General features: G+C 38.7%; 1 protein-coding gene and 1 long non-coding RNA gene across 2 annotated transcripts in view; one reads left to right on the top strand and one right to left on the bottom strand.

The window, feature by feature from the left end:
* CSMD1 (CUB and Sushi multiple domains 1) overlaps nucleotides 1-19,927 on the top strand; it is a 1,845,645-nt gene that overhangs the window by 38,123 nt on the left and 1,787,595 nt on the right. The window lies entirely within an intron of this gene.
* LOC137159968 (uncharacterized) lies at nucleotides 2,287-4,481 on the bottom strand. The gene is made up of 3 exons (XR_010921768.1): nucleotides 4,396-4,481; nucleotides 3,287-3,350; nucleotides 2,287-3,073 (listed from the first exon to the last, which is right to left on the bottom strand). It is a non-coding gene; the product is annotated as an uncharacterized lncRNA (long non-coding RNA).

Below are 19,927 nucleotides of genomic sequence, written 5' to 3'. Positions count from 1 at the left end.
TATAATCACAGCAGCCTGCAGCCTCTTTTGAACAAACTGGTTAAACCTAATGCAGCTGTGTACAATTATGATCATTATTTATCATTTATACAGTGTGCATGACACTCCACAGATGGATTAAAGACTTGGCTCCTGCCCTGAAGAGCTGTCATTTTAGGCTGAAGGGCCCAATCTTGCAAGCCCAAGCAGAACTCCATCGTCTACCATGGGGATTCTGTGTGCAGATGGCTTTCAGGATCACATCTGAAGACTGAAAGGAAATTTTCATTCTGTAGGCCTTACTCACATGGAGTGCATTCAATGAGATTCCTCATCTGACTAAAAGCTATTCAGTAAGAAAGGTAAAATCTGGCCTTTCATTTGCAGGGCTCACCGACTGGGCAAAGAGACTAGGTAAATAGCACAGATAGTTTTTCATTTGCGCATAAGAGCAGGATGTGAGTGTGGAAAACATGAAAATGAGCATCCGTTAGGAGAAATATCAGCCATGGGTGTTAAAAATGTCTGATTTTACCTAGATCTTTTTCTTTTTTCAGAAGAAGAAATGAAGTTTATAGCTATCTCCTCATCCAGCATTTCTGAGATTTCACATTTTATTGACTAGCTGCCTTCAGGGCTGTAGGAGTCTTTGTGTTAAGAATCCACCTGATAATAATGTTTCATGGGGAATATAATAATTCTCTATTGCTACAGGCGATTGGCATGAAAACTTCAAAGTCATCTAAAAAGTCTCTTTTTTTATGAGCTAGAATTTGTTTTCCAGATTTTTTTTTTTTTTTTTTTTAAATTCTGTGCCTCGGACTTGCTGCAGCGACTGAAACAGCTAAGGGTGTGCAGCTTCTGATAAAATGTTATTCAGTGTCTTTGCTTAATTTACAGATCCCGTTTCCTGCAAAAAGGCCACTTTACACTAGCAAACTCATTGCTCAGTTCTCAGCAATGGTGCAGTGGCAGCAAAGGCGAAAGCCCTAGGATAGACAAAGCTTAGGCATTTTTACCACTCTGTCATGCGTAGCTGCTCAGAACAATGAGAGAAATACCTAATAACTTTCACCAGAGGTTAAATAGAACATCTCCAAGATTTGTCTTGTCTTCATCTGCATCAGCCATGTGCTGAGAGAAACCTGGTTTTGGAAAGTGACCTTGTCTTTCTTGCTCCCTATCCTGATAAACGCAAAATAAATCCATTGATTTGACATACTGGTATGTGGTCTCTGATGGAGGTTACTGGATGCCCCTGATTCATAGACACTAGAAACTGTGAGCTCACCCTGTTACTAGCAAATAAGCTATTTTCCAGCATGTGTCCTGTCTGTGGGACTTGTATAGTACTCAATACCATAGTAGCTGAGCTGCACATGATCTTTAATGCACTTATTCTTGCAACACACACCTCTGAAGGAGGGAAGTTCTATCACCCTTTGTTTCAGAGGCATAGAGAGGTTAAGGCTCACATCCTCGAAGTATTTAGGCTCCTAACTTCCTTTGAAATGAGAGTGACTTGCCCAAGGTCACACAGGAAGTCTTGGGCAGAGTAGGGAATTGAACCCGAGTCTTCCAGGTGCTTGCATGATATTTTGACCACCAGACAGTATTTATTCTCATCATTAAAAGAACCAGAGAAATACAAGAAACCCAACAACCAAATCATTTGTAGTATTGAGAGTTAGCAAAACCTGTCTGGGCAGCTATGTGTCCAATCTTTTTGCAGTTGTAACCATGTCATACTGTTAGCCCTAGAGATGAAAGATTGGAAGTAAAATAGCCCCCCCCCCCCCAAAAAAAAAAAAAAAATGGACATAGATGTAAATCAGACATTAAGAGAACTTACAAGTGAAAAATAAAAGTGAAGGTGAGTGAGTAAGGAAATAGCCTATTAAGGGCCATGGTAAGACAATAATATTCATCAGGATCTGTCCATAAACCCTGAGAAAATTAACCACCCGTTATCACATTATCTTCACCTTCAAAATCCAGTTAGTGGCTCTGTCCCTGATTTCTGTCATGTTTATTCACATTGGTTTAAAAGAGGTTTATTAATTCTTAGACTTCTTTTCATGGAACTGCACAGGCCATTTAACCCCATGCAAATAATTCAGCTCTCTCTGTGTTTTCTGTATCAGATGGATACCCCTCTTTCAAACATACATATAATTTGTGTCCATTGCAGATTTAACTATCTGAAGTTATACCCTCTCTATGGTCCCCTAAACCCCTTAAAAGGTAAAAAGAAAGCATCTTAATACTGACCCTGCTGTTCAACTCCTTCCTCCTAATATCCTGCTTTTGGGTAACTAAATTCTTGTATATGGTATAGTCAAAGCCATAAGAAAAAGACTGTTTGGACCCCATATTTTTAGGGTCCCCGATCCCATGCAAAGTTTGCAACTAATGGACCAATCTTCTATACTTTGACAATACAAACAGTGAGGAAATGACTCACAGCTCAACCCTCCCTTCTTCCAGTGGGACTGGAAGGAGCAGGAGATCTTAGCCTGATTTCCACCCCCCATACACTCCGTTTCTGGCATCTTGGGGCCCTGTTCTTACCAGGCAGGGAACAGGATTTCATACGTTGCAAAATTAGCTCTGGGTAAAATATGAAATGATTCCTTGAATCTAAATAAATGAAGACAATATTAATAATATTTTGTATTTATATTGCAGCTGTAACTCATCAGGGCTGGGACTGTGTGTTAATGTATGTCTGTGCAGCATTCATCAAAAGTGGACTCAAACCCTGATTGGCTCCTCAAGGTGCTATTATAATAATTCACCCCTCAATGAAGGCTTGTGGTGTTTGCACTGCCACCCTCCTTCTGGGGCTCTGCCAGGGGAGAGCAGTTTATTCTGCCACTCAAGCTCCCTATGAGTACTGCTGATGAAGACTGTGCAGGGAACATGCTGAATGCAGCCCATCCAGCAAACACTGTAGTCTTGTCTCCTCCTCTGCCCTATTGGAGCAGTGCTGGCTGACTCTGGGTCGCAGCTGATGCAAACCTCCTGTGAAAACTTTCCACCGGTGAGGGCCTCATTAGGCTGGTGGAAACTTCCTTGAAGAGTCATAATGTGCCTGTGTGGTAAATACAGTTATTGTAAAATAGGGTTTCTACATGTTTTATACAAGTAAACTGAGGCTCAGAATACACTAGGCAAAAAGATTTGCTTCAGTTTTGTGCTGAGGAAAAGAGGAATCTCAGGGTCTCCAACATTCACTCTTCCTCCTGCCAGCAAACTGAAGAGATGCTTCGGATGAATTCCCTGCCTTTGACGGAGGTCACCTCACCTCCGGGTACTGCTAAATCATCCCTGCCACAGCTGACTTCTCTCTGGCACTTAGAAAACTGCTTCTGAAGAACAAATACATTGCCTTTGGAACCACATTGCACCAAACAACAGGTGTTTGCAGAATCTTCCTCAGAGACAATTCCCCTCTATTCCCATAAAGGTCTTCTTCACCCCCTCCCCAAGCTACCACACTTGCAATTACACAGCCTGTACACTTCGCACAGAAACAACATTAGCTATCCTTGTCTTTTGAGAGGTATCAACAGTTCTTCACCAAAGGTTTTTCTCTTTCCCTTGATACTTTTGTCAGGATTGTGGGTTTCAATTCATCTGGGTCTGGTGCTTTGTCAACTTTTAATTATTCTAATTGCCTAATTAGCTATTCTAATGCAATGATAAAGCCTTTAACAGTTTGTTCCACCCTTTCCCTGCAGGAAATTCTGTCTCATCTTCTGGGATGCTACCTTCTTCTTCTTCTTTCATAAATATAAAGGAAGAGGAATGATATAAGAAGCAATATTTGTTTCTCCATCTGATCATTCTTTCCTTTCATTGCCCCACTTTTTTCTTGCTCAGTGTTATCTTCTTATGATTGTAATGACCTTTTAATAGAGTATCTTTATTTGCATTCTTTGGATGTATTCTTTTACTTTCTGATTTATTTTTTTTAGTGATTATGTGGTTTCCTCTATCTATTTTAGGTACTTATATGGCCCTCATTACTATAGAATCTGAGCACCTCACAATCTTTAATGTATTAATCCTCATCCCAGCTGGGAAACAGGACAATCCAGTTTTATGGATAGGAAACTGAGTCACAAAAAGATTAAAAGACTTGTCAAAGGTTACACATAAAATCTGTGGCAGAGTAGATAACTGAACCTTGGTCTATCAAATTCTAGGCTGGGGTCCCTCACCACTGGATGATCCTTCCACTTACTTTGCAAGTTTCTGTTTTATCCTTTTACAAGGTTGTCATCACTCCTTTTCACATTCTCCTTTACCTTTGTATCCTCGATGTACTCCCCGTAATACTTAGCAATAAACCTAATATTATTCTCCCCTTTATTTTTTGATGTTCATATTGATTTTTAAAAAGTAATCTACCAGTTTTTAACTCCTTCAGGCTTTCTTCCTCCACTTAAAATGCTCTAGTCTTTGTCATGGTGGATAAAATATACCATACCCCCGACCCTGGATCTTTACATTAAGGCCCTTATCCCACAAAGATTTATGCACATATATAACAGTTAAACTTTTGCAGCTTGAGTTCAAGCCTATAGGGCAACTCGGGGTTGAACTCAAGCTGCTAACCTGAGTTAAAAATTAACTTGCCAAGGCTTAACTGCTATTCTAACCCAAATCAGCTAATGTGAGTTAGCTAACCTTAGTTAAATTTACAGTTTTGCAGCACAGGTGTACCCATAAAAATTAAAACTCAATGTGTGTTATCTTTGTTGAGATATTCAGGATGAACACTCAATCAGCTAGGATATGCCAAATGGCCATGGGATGATAGATATTCTTCTCCAGAAAAATAAATCTGCCAGCACATTTATCTAGCTGTAAATAAGGAGGTCATTCTTAAATAAGTTTTTAAATGGCAGTTTTGAAGTAGTTATCTGGCTAATTCATAGATATGCAGTGTGTATGTAGGAGATGATTTCAGAGGGTTAGAGACAGGTGCACCAGTTTGGGTATTTCTCTAGAAATAACCACACCAAAAAAAAAAATGCTAAGGGTAGTATTTCACTGATTGTACAGAGGTTAGCCTTTATACCAGTGAGTTAGGGAATCAGGCCACTAAATGGCAATTATATGATCTTTGCAATGTCAGAATAAGGAAGTACCACCCTTTTTGCCAGCTTTACTCCCAGGTTGGATCCTCAGTTACAGCCTGTTTTCAAACTACCAGCATCTGATTGTTTTATTTTTTTCCCTCTTATTTTTTTCCAGAATCAGGACTCTCACACATACAAAGCCCAACACAAAATGCTGGCAGCTTACCCTCCAAGGGCATAGGCTCTTATAGGAACTGCAGGAGCAGCTCCTGAGCAGTTTTACTGTTAGCCTAATAATATGGAGTGTAATTTATAAACTGCATGATATATTGGAAGTGACATTTTCAACATTTTATTTTTATTGCCACTTATTTCTGGTCCTCGCCAACTTTTTTGTCCTGCTCCACTCGAAAGTACATCTACAGTCCAGAATCATTTGAGCCTGGCACTTTAAAATTTTGGCAGTTAAGCCGACTGAATAATTCTGGTGTCATTATAGAATGAGTATATACCATCAACTGCATTTCTTATGCTATAAATCTGTTCTCTCATATCCCTGAAGGGTATACGTTTGGGGCCTGCTTGCCCCTGAACCCAGCATGAGATTGATCCTATGCTTATTGAAGTGACTGGCAAAGATTTCATTGGCTTTAATGGTGCAGAATTGGGTCCCACATACACACAGGGAAGACACAAGCAGCCTTTCCTTTCATGCACACACTATACAAGAGCCAGGATAATATCATTCTCTGCACTCAGAGTACTGCAGCAACTACTGTACCACACATGCAACCTTGAGGGTGCAAATATCCCCAAAGGGATAGGGAATCATTGGGGCCATGGCTCTGTCCCCTCTGCATCTCTGTGCTAACAACAGAAGAAGGTATCCATTACACCACCCTAACGAATGGTGCAGTATGTGTACTCTTCCTGCATGTCTGGGAGATTTGGGGAAGCATTCTGAGGCACAGCGCCTTCCCCAACTTCCTCTGGTTTGTGCACATTCACACCAATCCCAATACAGGCTGGCATCTTAATTGGTACAATCAGGCCCTTGGCATCCGATCAGCCAATGACAGTACCCTCACTGTTAGGGTGGGATTTTCAAAGGAGCCTAAGGCCGTTAGGCACTCAAATCCCACTGAAGTTCAATAGGAAGACAGTTTTTAATGTGGGTGGGTGCCTCCCTCCCATAGGCTCATTTGAAAAAGCACAACTTTACTCCATCAAAGGTAAGTCTGATTTATATTGACTTATTATAAACCATTTCTTCTGGGGGTGGAGAGAGGAGGGAGAAAATAGTGTTTTACATTTATTTTCATATGTACATATTTTAAAGAAGAAAAATCTGTTGGAATTAGATCCTTCCACCAGGAGAATAAAAAACCTTTGTACCAGCCAGTCACAAATGACCTTCCTCCCCCCCCTCCCCCCCCCATCCCAGTAGCTTAATGAATGGGGTGGGGGAAGAGAACGGGTGCCAGGTGGGAAGCTGTCCCACATGCTGACTGTCTGATGAAGAGATAATAATTAATGACAGATTCTCACAGGGTGTATATTCATTTATTTAGAGATAGCTGCATTTTAACCACAAAAGGACACTGAAAGAACTTTTAGGCCTGGAAACTGAACATAACTTCTTGTTGTGAATCTCTGTAAGGAATGTGGATTTTATTCCAACATACTGATTTTTTGGTTGTTGTTGTTGTGGGTTTTTTTTTTTTTTAAAGGCTTCTTCCAGAGCTCAGTAACTAATAAAAAAAACAACACATTCTGGTTTCCAAAGAGATGTACATTTCGGATCCAAAAGTCAGATTGTGGCACCTTTCCTGCTAGTTGCAGGCACTCACTCACTCAAATAGTCCTGTTGGTTTCAAGGAGGCTGTTTGCATGGGTAAGTGCCGAGCACTGTGAATAAGGGATGAAGTCCTGGCCCCATTGAAGTCAATGGCAAGCACCCAAGGGCTCCACACAATCTGGTCTTGAAAATGCAGCTTCTCAAGTCTGTTAAACTGGGGATCTAAAGGTTTGACAGAATCTGCTTACAACTTTATTTTTCCCTTATAGTAGTGAGAAAAGGACACTTACATAGCTTATTTTCAATACAGAGCCAGTCTTAGGCTATGACTACACTATAAGCTAAGGGTATGTACTCGGCATGGCTAAGCTGTGCCTCCAGTGTCACGACTCACACTTCTGCGGCTACACTGCTATTTCTATTCTCACTAGGTTGATGAGAGCTAGTGTGAATACATGTACATGAGCAGGGGAATCACACCCCTAGCTTGTAGTGTAGATGTAGCCTTAGACTTGCTTTGTTGATTGTACCTATTTTCTATTACATCTGCCCTCAGAGTCTAAAAGCCTGTCATCCTGAGTCACTGTCACTGACAGAAATGTTGATTGCTTTTGGACAGAGTCCTACAAGGAGTAATGCACATCCGTATTAGAAACATTTTACACCCAGTTATCTTCCCGAGTTCATTAGACACCTGTTGCTACCGCACCTGCCTTCTTGGCAGCCAAAAGTGTTTCTCTTCCACAGTTTTTTTGGTTATTTCTCCTCTTTTGTATAAGTATCAACAGGTGTGTTCAATTGTGAGGAAGGATACAGTGCCAGCGCTTCAATTCTGGCATACAGGAAGGAGTTCTTGTAGAGGAGATGGCACATGCAGGTTTATGAAGGCTACTCAACAAAATCCACTGCAGTCTGGCATCTGTGTCTTACTGAAAAGGTCCCACCAACTCCTGAGTAGGCAGCATGCCATCCTGACAGATGGGCATACATGTAGCCAAGACACCAGGTACGATATGCAGCAAGTGTGTTTTCTGAGGGTTTGCTTCTTAGACAGCAATGCCCAAATGACTGTCTTGAATTTATATGGAAAGGAAGGTATTATCAATAATCCAGTCCTGTGGGTTGTATAAACTTTTTAAAATCTGTAGCCAGGACAGGTAAGGGAAGTTTATTTGATTGGAATCAGGCAGAGAGGTGGTGTAATATATAGTCTGTTGTTGATTGATTATAGTCTGCTCAAATGCTTCAGTTTGCAATCCCCTTATGTTTTAGTGACTGGTCTGAAATAAAGGAGCAAGGCTCTTTTAATAAAGGCATCTGAAGAACATTCTCCTGAAGGTGGGAGGTACTAGTTATAGGTAAACTTCAGAAGATTTGCACACTTACTTTGGTTCAAAAAAACACCCAAAATTACACATGCTTAAACAAAACTTTTCTGATGCTTGTGAGTTTGTAAAACTGACCAGGAAATGTCATCAGAAGAAGATTTATAGTGAAATTTCTGGCAATTCTTTCTTCTATTCCAGCACAACAACCTTACTTATGCTATTTTAGCTCTTCCATTTTCAGCCAGAACTAGGAAGTGTGAACATGCACATAAGCAATCAGTTGTTTTAAAATTAGCTGAAAACATTAGAATTGCAAGAGTTTCATCTTGAGTTTTGTGTCAAGGTTTGGGACATTTATCTTATCTGAACCAGTTCATCCCTCTCTAGCAGTCACCTCTGTATTTGGAAAAGAAGGTCATGAATGGTGATGGTGTCTACGATCAGATCCGTTCAATGCTTTGGTGGAAAGAGTTATTCTAATGAAATTTTCATCACCCTTAGTCTCTACATGAAAGGATTCCCATCTTGGAAATCACACAACTTTTGAGACAGAACATTCTGGTACCTCAATTGAATAGATTCACAAGACTGAGAATTGTGCTACATAAGGATGTGATCTAGTCTTACTAGAGTTCAGGTGTAAGCACTCATTTGCTTAAGGCTCAGCCATACCATTTAAACACAGCCCCATGTTGGGGTAGAGTTGAGCTACACTGTACCATTAGGGAGCTTCAGGGATGCAATGTGCCTCTGTGTGCAATATAATTGTGTGTGCTAGGACCATCATAACAGTTGATACAGAGGGCTGGGAGGGCATAGCATCACCTTCTCCCTACCTCTTCCCAGCCCATTTGGGACCATATGTGCTCCCTGCTTTGCCTGAAAAGTGCATTGACAACACTCTAGAACCAAAAGGTCTCAGATTATCACAAGCCTTTCAGGAGAGCCTGCAAAGGCAGGGAAGCTTCTTGAGTGCCCCCAGTGCATCACTGGAGTCTGTTGCATAAAGTCACACCAACTAATATGAGCTATCTAGCTCTCACTCCTGCCAACTCTACTAATTCCTTACTGCTGTTTTCCCCTGGGGCCCATTGTTAATGGTTAGTAGCTGACCACAGGGTCTGCCAAGTGAAGAACAGTCAAAATAAAGGGGAAAAAAATAAGATTACATTCCAGTAACTCCTCCTTAACTTGTAGCTCTTTTAAAAAATATTGTGGAATTTGGCAGGAGCTCCTCCGAAAAGATGTATTACTTACATTCCAACATTGTGGTGTTTAATTATTCCACATCTTTTACCCAGTATGTTGTGGGCTTTATAAGAAGCAAAGAAAAACAGTTTGTCGGAGAGTAAAGGACAAATAGGCTACCCTGATTACTCTTTGACGGAGATTGATTCACTTGGGTGAGAGAAATCAACTTTGAAAATCCTTCTGCCTGTTTTTCTGATTTTTTTTCTGGCCCTTGTGCTTGTTGTTTCAGAATAAAAGCCAACACTTTAGTTCCACACAAAAAGAACAGTTTTGCTGTTTGACCAAACTACAAAAAGAATGAAAGCTTCATTGGCAAGATGATGTTTAAAAAATTAGGGGCCAGATTCATCTGTATGCAACATCTGCTTTGTGCTGCTCTGTGAATGCAATGCACTTAGACCTGGCATACCTGGCCGGTTAAATTGGGTTTACAGCTGCTGCACATCACTTGAGTGGCACAAAGCCAGCAAGCAGTGGGTATCTGATCCTGCTAATTTAAATCTTAACTGGGCACATTTAATTAAAGGTTTTTGTATTTTTTTTTTTATTGTTTGCATCAGTAATGAGGAGTTTAAATTATTTGATCCATCCAGTTAAGGGCCAAATGTTCAGCCATGAGTGGAAAAGGTGCACACACAAAATCATGATGCATGCAGTGTAACTTTTGCACCCTCATGGCCAAGATGGAGTCTGTTCTGCAGGCAACTGTGGCCAAGAAAAGGCACTTGCAGGAACACAGCAGGGAAACCCCCTACCTGAGGGGCATCTTTCCAAACCCCCTGGAGTGATCACTCACACACCGGAATAGTACAATGAATATAGGAAAGGGAAATATTTATTCACAGAGGAATGAACAGAGAAAAATAACAGGAGGAAAGATAAGAGGAGCAGTAAAACAGGGTTACATTCAGCACAAGGCCCCATAGGCCCAGCGGTCTGAAAGGGCAGACATTGAGGAACGCTTCTACACTCAGAGTTCAGGAGTCCTGGGCAAAGTTCCAGTCCTACAGTGAGCCTTGGGCACTCCTGGTCATCTTCAGTGCAAGTAAATTTCCCCCAACATACCCCTCCAGTGCCCTCTTCCGCCGCTCTCTGTAAACTGACACAGAGTGATAACCTCCTCACTTAATTAGCTACAGCCTCCTTCCTTATTCCCAATGCAAGGTCACAAGCCCCAGTATTCATGGCCCCATACAGCTCTGGACAACAGTGATACTGGATCCAGATCTGGTTTGTCCTTTTAAGGTGATTTCTCCTTGGCACGGTGCTCCTCCTGGATCCTGTTCTGGGGCCTCCTTGGTCGGCCACTCTGCCCCTCCCAGGCTTGGGGCAGGTTCTCGGCTGCTTCACTATGTGAGGGCCAGCTTGCTGTAGCCCTTTTTGTCTGGAGCTAAGACATGCACACCCTTTTGCTCTCCCCCCCCCGTCCCCCTCCCCTCAAAAAAAAACCAAAAACACCACAGAAATTCCTCTTCCTGGAGCAATCAGCACTTCTTGCCCTCAGGACAAAGATTTAACCGGTCATGCGCTCTGAACCCCAACAGGTTACACAGGATGACACATTTGTATTTGCAGTCTGGGTAACTGTTCACATATATATATTTTATATCAATCACAGGAAAATTGGGGTCTTTTCTGATCAAATGTATGCAAATGTTTTTGCAGTCACATCCAATGTGCTGGTGGATGAAAATTTGATTATAAATGGCACCATCATTACTGGTCTTCAGAAGCTCTGTGGGCATCCTTGGTTATACATACATATAGGCTGTGTCCCGTGGGAAGGAGTTACTTCAATCCTTAGTGTAAACTGCTATTGTGAGTAAACTCAATCGAGTCCCCTTCTTGAGGGAGGAATCACAGATTCATGGCTGTGCAACCCAGCTGTCATTTGCCGTACTTTTGGGTTAATTGACATGACAACAGAGAATGCACGGAGTATGCACTGGGGACAGGTGCTGAGTTCTTCCCTGATACTAGCCAACCAGGAACTAATTGCAAAGGAGCTATATGAAAAAGTCTTTTGACTGACATGAAATTTGACAATTTGAAAGGGCAGCTAATTAGGTCCAGACTAGAAGGAGAAGGAGAACCCACTTGGATCAGGATAGCTCTCTACTTGCTCAGAAGCTCTAGCAGCAGTCAAGAATAGGACCCTTTTGCTTCAAGACTGAGCTTGATAAGTTAATGGAGAGGATGGTATGATGCGACAGCCTACTTTTGCAATTAACTGCTTTTTGACTACTAGCAGTAAATATGCCCAATGGCCTATAATGGGATGTTAGATGGGATGAATTCTGAGTTACTACAGAGAGTTCTTTCCGGGTGACTGGCTGGTGAGTCTTGCCCACGTGCTGAGGGTTTAGCTAATTGCCATTTTTGGGGTTGGGAAGAAATTTTCCCCCAGGGCAGATTGGCAGAGGCCCTGGGGGTTTTTCGCCTTCTTCTGAAGTATGGGGCACAGGTCACTTGCTGGTGGATTCTCTGTCTCTTTAAAATTCTGTAAAATTCAAAGACTAATCTCTGAAGTCTTTAAACCATTATTTGAGGACTTCAATAATTCAGTCAGAGATTGGGGTCTATTACAGGAGAAGATGGGTGAGGTTCTGTGGCCTGCATTGTGCAGGAGGTCAGACTAGATGATCATAATGATCCCTTCTGACCTTAAAGGCCATGAGTCTATATCCATTTTGTGATCAGCTGTGACAGAATGATTGCTTCTTTGTAAGAGAAAGTGTTACAATATTTTTCAAAAGGCACCTATTTATAATTTAACATTCCCACACTGCCATATTGTCATGCTCTGGAATCTGGTATGTTGCCTAGATGAGGTCTCTATCCAACTCCTCAACTTGTTTCCTGAACATTACAAGGAGTAGGGAGAAAGCACCTTACTGATTATCTAACCTGGAAGAGAAAATACTGTACCATATTGGGTAATTCCACCACACAATATTCTACTGCATTAACGATAATTTCTTGGAAACAATTGCCATTAGATCTAATATATGCTGCTTTGTATTGCCCTCTTCAGAAATATTTATGTTCCTTGAAATGAATCAGTTTATAAATCATTCATGATTGTGATCTCCAATATTTATATATATTTTAGCAGCAGTATTGTGAGGGGAAAAGTCAGGCTTTCTAGATGCTGCTTTTGAAAAACATAAAGCTTCAAGAACTTGAGGCCACAGAAGTATATTTAAGTGCTACGTATAAAAAGGTTGTAATTTTATCTGAAAAGTGATTGCTAAATGGAAATCAAAAAGGTCAGCTGCAATTCACTCCAGGGAATCAAGATTCACACACTAAGTGATGCTGCAGGTGGTGTGCTGGTCACTGAAACACAATGTTTTTAATTAAATCATGAGTCTTCCTGAGGGACTATTGCATTAAAATCCAAGCAAATCTGACATAATGGCAAGATCTACATTCCTGGTTCTTAGTCAAGTCATTACATTAGTCTGTCGATTAGATCAGGAGGGAAGCATTTCAAATTAAGGCAGCAGTTTTACAGAGTACATAATTATGGCAAGTTATGAATGACAGAAATTACTGCAGCTACAGTTTTCTTTTCTTTCCTTCTTGCGCTCTCTCTCTGGTGTGTGTATCTTTACTGACTGCTTCTCTTCCATTATATTTTCTTTCACTTTTAGTTATCTACTATTGATTAGTGTCAATAAATGACTAAAAATGGTATATAGAACTTTGATTGCCATTTTGTTCCTTTTGTAGTTTGCTTAAGCAAACTATCACTCTTAATTTGTCCATAGCTGTTGTTGATATTAATAGTCAAGCTAGAATAATTCTTGATATACTTGTTCCTTAATCTATCAACAGTCTTACCCCCCCCCCCCCCGCTGTTTCTACCTCTATCTTCAAAGTACCTTTTCAAAGCAATATGAGCACAATTATATTATTGCCTAAACAAGTGTGGGTTTACACACTTACTGAGAGATTCATTTGAATGAAGAGATCATGTATGCAGATGCACATTCTTATATAATCTCACTAGGAGGAGACATAATGTATAGCATTACTTAAATAATGACTTTTTAGTTGATGCAGTAATTATATCTGAAATTTGCATGGATTTGAAACATTGTCACTGATAGGAAGTTACATAAATTCTTCTGATAACGTGTCATATCTTACCCTAAACTTTAAATCTGACTGATCATAATTCAGTACTGATTAAGGGTTGGTTAATGGACACCTACACAGTGTAATTTTTAGTCTCCATTACAGCATAGTTTTAAGTCTTTATTGAAGTGTACTTTTAAGTTTCCATTAACTAGTGCTTAATTAATGTGGAATTACAATTGATTTGAAATGAAAGTACATAAGCCAGCCACACCTAATGAATATATTTTGATCAGTGCTACCAAATTGAGTTCCAAATGTATTCATAATGACTGAATACTTATCATTCCTCCCCAGCAGTGGTTTATGTTATTAAATTAGGATGGGTATATTAGTTTTTGAAAATTCTTGTAAGAGATGTGCTTTAGAGTGGACAGATTGGGCCAATGCCCTTGTCCTGTGTGGCACATTAGACCTAAATTATTCAACAAGGCCCCTGCAATTATATGGTAAAGCACAGCAGAGACCTCCACCCACACCTCACCAGCTATCATCACAAACTCCAGTCCCATTTTTAGATGGATAGAACACAAGACAGCTACAAAACCACAAATGCAAGGAAGCACAGAGCTAAACCATGTAACAGTACATGCCCTTTGTTTTTCACATGGAAGTACAGCCATCTCTAAAACACCACACAACATATGAAACCACTGCCATATGTGCAAATTAATAGTATGGTGTTAATCTGGAGCTATTCCTTTTATTTGTGTGAATTCCATGTTATTTATTAGAATACCATGTTTAATAGAAGTAAACAGTTTGCTAATGAAATTTACTAATGAAACCTATTTGGAAGGAGTTGGTAAGTCCAATGAAGGCAGAGAAATCATTGAAGGGAAATCAGTCAAACTAGAAACATGCAGAAAGTAACAAGTTGTGATTCAGCTTGGGAACACACAAGCTAATACAAAACAAATACGTAACAGGAAAGGGAAATCTAGAAACAGTAATGCCAAAGGAGACTTAAGGTTGATAGAGAGCAGAAAACTAGAAATGAGTTTAGAATGACATACTGCAACAAGAAAGACGAAGGTCTTTTTGTTACAAACATTGGGAGTATCAAGTTGTGAAACTGGGAGGTAGTGAACCCTCTTAAAACAGTTCTGATGTGACTTTTCCGGGAATACTGAGCACCTTAATTGCCTGACTGATGTTGACAAATTGAAGAGACTTCAGGGAGAGCAATAGAAAGAATATGGGTCTGATTTACAAGAAGAGATTAAAAGATCTAAACATGTATAGCATAGCTCAGCAACAACTAAGGAGGATATGATTAAGTCTACAAATATTTGAAGGGTGCAAAATCAGAGAGTACAGGAACTATTTAGGAGGATAAAAATGGGTCACACTGGGGGCTGAAATTGAAAGAGGAAAAATTTTCTGAAAGTAAAATCTATAAGGTTATGCATAAAATGGTGGAAACTACATTGTTTGGAATATTCAAATTAGACTGGACTATTACTTTTTACTTTTATGATTCTGTGATCTGTAACTGCCTCTTCCTTTCATTCAGCAGCAAAGTCCATGTTACACACTGAGTACAGCTTCACTTCATTGACACAGCATGGTTTAACTGGTCTTGTTTGATTTACTTTCTGCAATTTCTATTAAATTTTGTTATAAAGTGAATGCAATGTTCATGAAAAATGCACGATGGGTAGGTTGTCATATTCCCCCTCCACAGCATGCTTCAGTCCTAACCTGAAGAAGTTGAGCACTCTATTTAAAACTGTAAGAAGGTAAGTTTGATTCTTGGCTTCTCTGCTAATTTATCCGAGCTGTGATGGAGCTGTCTAAGACTTGGATATCAGAAATGATATGTTTTTTCCTAAAAGTATTGTATATTATTACTTTCTGGGGTTTAGCTCCATTAGAAAAATATAATTTTTAACTCTTTCAAAGAATGTTAGTGCAGAAATACAGTGGTATTATTGTAGAAGTATGTATTATGACCTGAAAAAAGGCATAGAACAGTAAGTGGCCCCTTTTCATCTTAGCACATAAAGCACTAAGATTTATCTACAGCATACTGAAAAATATTGACAAAAACCAATTGAATTTGATGACACATTTATTAGTTACTAATATAAAAAATATGTATTGCAAGTAGGGAAGCCTACTATTGGGAAACAGATTCTATTATCCGTATTGATTTATGTAACTCGTACTTCTATTAGCTCTGTCTGGTGTAACTCTTCATTACTTATTGGTTTAGATGTTATTCAATGCTTCTTTGCAAGCATACGATTGCCAAGAAATGATGAAAATGAAACAGTTGAGAGTTTTTGTTTGTTTGTTTGTTTTAAATCTTATTTTCACTTTCCACATTTCAGAACACATTTAGCCTGCTTCTAAACAAACTGTTTATAGTGGTGAGGAATGCTCTATTATACTGTGTAAATTCCCTGAGGGGAAAACCAGCAACTCCCAAGATCAAAGTGTTGATGAACTAATGGAACATTACATCCAAACCATGGATAGATGGCTTGCCCCAAAACAACCTCTGTCCCACAGTCTATGCAGTTATCTGTCCAGTTGCACCAAAAGAAGCAATTAGGCAGATAATTGGACGTGCCTAATAAATGAAACCTGCTCAGCCTCAGTCCATGAACTGCTCAAACACCAGCTATAGAGACATCTGTTAGAGCCAAAAAGGACTTTCAGGACCAATGGAATTGCTCTGTGCTCTTTTTATTGATCCAAAATTCTTAGATCTAGTCCCACTCACAGAAAACAGCTCTTAACTTACTCCTTCTAGAATCAGGAATAACAATCTGATGCAATTTGGTCAGATCAGAAGTCCATGAAGCTGAGTACAAACCCTGTGAAACTATCACAGCCATTTACGGCTAAAAAAGTCTAACAAAGGCCTCTGCTTCATGCAGCAAAATGCTCATTGACTTCACTGAGATTTTACCTGAGTAAGGACTGTAGAACCAGGTATATAACTAACATAACTAAACCCCTTAAAACTTTTTAAAATGGCCTTTTGGTGTGTGTGTGTGTGTGTGTGTGTGTGTATATATTAATTAATTAATTCTGAGAGCCTGGTTCAATATTATTTTGCATAAATGTGTTGAATAACCTTTCTCAAATATAAAAATCATGATGACAGAAAAATGATATTTTGCATTTGTCAGAATTTGCTGCATTTTGAAGAAATGTAATTTTGAACAAATTCACAGTGCAATTTCTATTAAAAAATGCAACTTAGATACAGCCATTCCTGTTATCACTAATGACCAGATTTCACAGATGTGTACCCTACTGCCATTGAAATTAATGGGAGTCACCTACATATGTGTCCAAATGCAGGACTCTGACCTAAGGTATAATAGACATAACTGGTTAACACATTCATAGAACAGTGATAAATATGGTTTGGTTTAAGAGCTTCCTTATGTAATGCAAGTACAATATGACACTATACTACAGCATTTTCCCTCACCTGTTGTAATTGCTTTTGTCTTGTATTAGAATGCTAATGTAGCAGCATAAAGAAATAACATACTGACTTATAATAGCTAAAGACTAAAAATAAAGTACCAAAAAATAAAAGAAATCTCCTTAGATTCTTGAAATAGTATGAGGCTTGTACTATAGTAGAATACTTTGATTGTATGAGACATATTTTAAATCTCAGTACAGTATGTTCTTGATGCACTTTAAAAAAAAAAACACATACAGTAAGTAGGTTTTGCGTTGGAGATACCATATGGAAAGCCCTAATTTAATGGGAAATGATAAGCTGTGAATTGGATTCGTGACTCATGAGTCATAATGCAGAATAGCACACCACAGCGATTTACTTAAATGCAGTATGTATATTTATATGTGCATATATATGTGTGTGTGTGTGTGTGTGTGTGTGTGTGTGTGTGTATAGTTCACTACTTATTTAGCTTTGCGGTAGCAGTTTCTGTTACAAATGTATTGCTTTTTTAAAAAAATAGACATAGAACGAAATCATATATGGCTTGTGTATCTGGGCAGTGCCATTAACTTCAGTGAGATTACTCATAGAATAGAAGCAGGATTTGGGGACAGATCCAAAGCCAGTCAGTGGAAATCTTTCCATTGATTGCAGTGGGCTTTGGATCAAGCCTTTGGCCTGCAGCTAGTAGGAACACTCAGGAGAACAGACCTAAGTAAAGGACCCCAAATGTAGCCAGTTCAGTATAGCTTTCTTTAGTCATAGTGAACAATTTTGGATCTAAATTTCCACACTTTCTAAGAAAAGCTTTCTGGAAATTTTTTCTCCATCTTAGTGTTCTGGCAATGGTAGGTGGAATTAGTTCAGTTGACAGGAATTATAGTCATTCTTTTGCTTATTTGGTTTAATACATATTTTAAGATTTAGCAACTTTGCACTTTTAACGACTGACTAGGTTAGTGTTGTATAGAAATCTTAAGGATTCTAATCTTATTCACTGTAGAATAATAATAATAATAATGAAACCTCATCCTGCTACTGTTAGCCATTAACTTCCTTAAAACTGAGTGTGCTTTTATTGCAAAGTAAATTTTAATAATATAGAAGCACAATGTTTAGCCAAGAGATTTTGTTTCTATTTTCTTTTTAAGTTTGGTTTTAGTTTTGCATAAACACATATCCATAAGTAATATCGAAAGATAGGGAATATATTATGAGCAAAAACAATTGAAATAAATATATTTACATAGTGTAATGCAGACTCACAGCTTAGGCTGACAAACAAAACCTAAGATACTACCTTGTGAAATGTCTCAGCATGAAAGACTCTGGAAGTCAACTTCTATGGAATATGAGTAGTCCTCCAAAAATATGACTAAAGGTGAGAAGAAAGTCATAGACACTTATTCTTCCATCTATCCTCCCCTTCCATAGTATTTGACTTCATGAGTAGTCTCATTGAAATCAGCGGGTTCACTTGTGGATTGAGGTTCTCCTTAGTGTAAGTGTGTGAAAATCTGGTCTAGTGTGTGAAGAATTGTAAATGTGTTAGAACTGGCTGAATCTGAAATAAAATTCCGGAAATGGAATCCTGGCCTATTAAAAATGGTAAAAGCACTAGTATTTCACTTTGGGAGTGTTGACTTTTTGGTTCACAAATCATTCACAAATCTATCCCGTTTACTGCAAATGTATTTGGTGTTCATAAGTATTTGCTAAATGAATTAGGTGAATATTTTTCAGATTATTTGCTCACAAAATGTCTAAGGATTTTTCACTTTGGCTATATACTAGTTGTTTTTCATGGTATGTGATTAGTCACATGGTATTGTCTTTTCTTCTTGGTTGGATAACTTCAGTTTCTTAACAGGGAAATAACAAATTATGAACAGCAAATAATGGCAGTGAATAATGAAAAATGCAGTTCCGGTAATAATTTGTGACATTTTATTGATTCACAAGGTTTTCATAAATTCCCAGCAATCAGCAGAATATTTGAAAATAATAAATAACATGATTCCATGAACAACATCAAACTGACTTTGAGATGATTATGCACAAAAATATCATAAATGCATTTTTTCATTATTTGATTAACTCTAAAATGTTTCATGTATTACTCAGTCACTATTTTATTTCACAATTATTTATTTTTCCCATTAATGCAGGATTTTGTGTAGTCTCATTTCTGTAGTACACTCTCATTCTCACTGTTCAGATGCATACAACAATATCATTGCTTTTGCTGCTTGTGAATGTCTATCAGTTATTTCTATTTTTCACTAATTATTCCTTGCTCTAGGAATAAGCCATATTATTAGTGTAAATGTGAAAGATGAAGACTCCATGAGAAAGTCCTAGCCCACATAAAATACAGTTCTCTTTGTGATGTTTAATAGGTTTATTTCACTTTTTTATAATTCATTTATGACAATATTATAATAGTTGATAAATGTCTGGAGGCAACAGATTTTTACTTGCATCCAGTTGGCATTTTCTTGCAGCCAGGTAGAAAGATAAATGAGGAAAAATGGGACATGATTTTCAAAGCACAGTGGATAAGTAAAAATATCATACTCCAAGGGATGTCTCTTCACATATTAATGCACATTAGCACAATACTTTAATCCAACAGCAAGCAATGAGATAAGACATGTTTTATGAACAGTCCTAAGGGAGGACCTCCAGCGGTTGAAAACATAGTATATTTGCCTCTGGTATCATACATAGCATATGTCAGATATATGTCATGAAAAAGCAGCACAGACTATTTGTTCCTCCTGTGTTTCACTTGACAGTGACAATGTATTTCAGACTCAGAGTGAGTTTAGAATTCTTTTTCAATTATGTCTGAACAAACTGCAGCATTCAAATGGCAAGTGAGAGATGGATGAAAATGATA

This window comes from Emydura macquarii, unplaced genomic scaffold (genome assembly GCF_026122565.2).
Source record: "Emydura macquarii macquarii isolate MOO-44397 ecotype Brisbane River unplaced genomic scaffold, CSIRO-AGI_Emac_v2 contig_2063, whole genome shotgun sequence".
Lineage (NCBI taxonomy): Eukaryota > Metazoa > Chordata > Testudines > Chelidae > Emydura > Emydura macquarii.
Note: the sequence above shows the minus strand (reverse complement) of the source record. Positions and strands in the feature narration are given on the sequence as shown.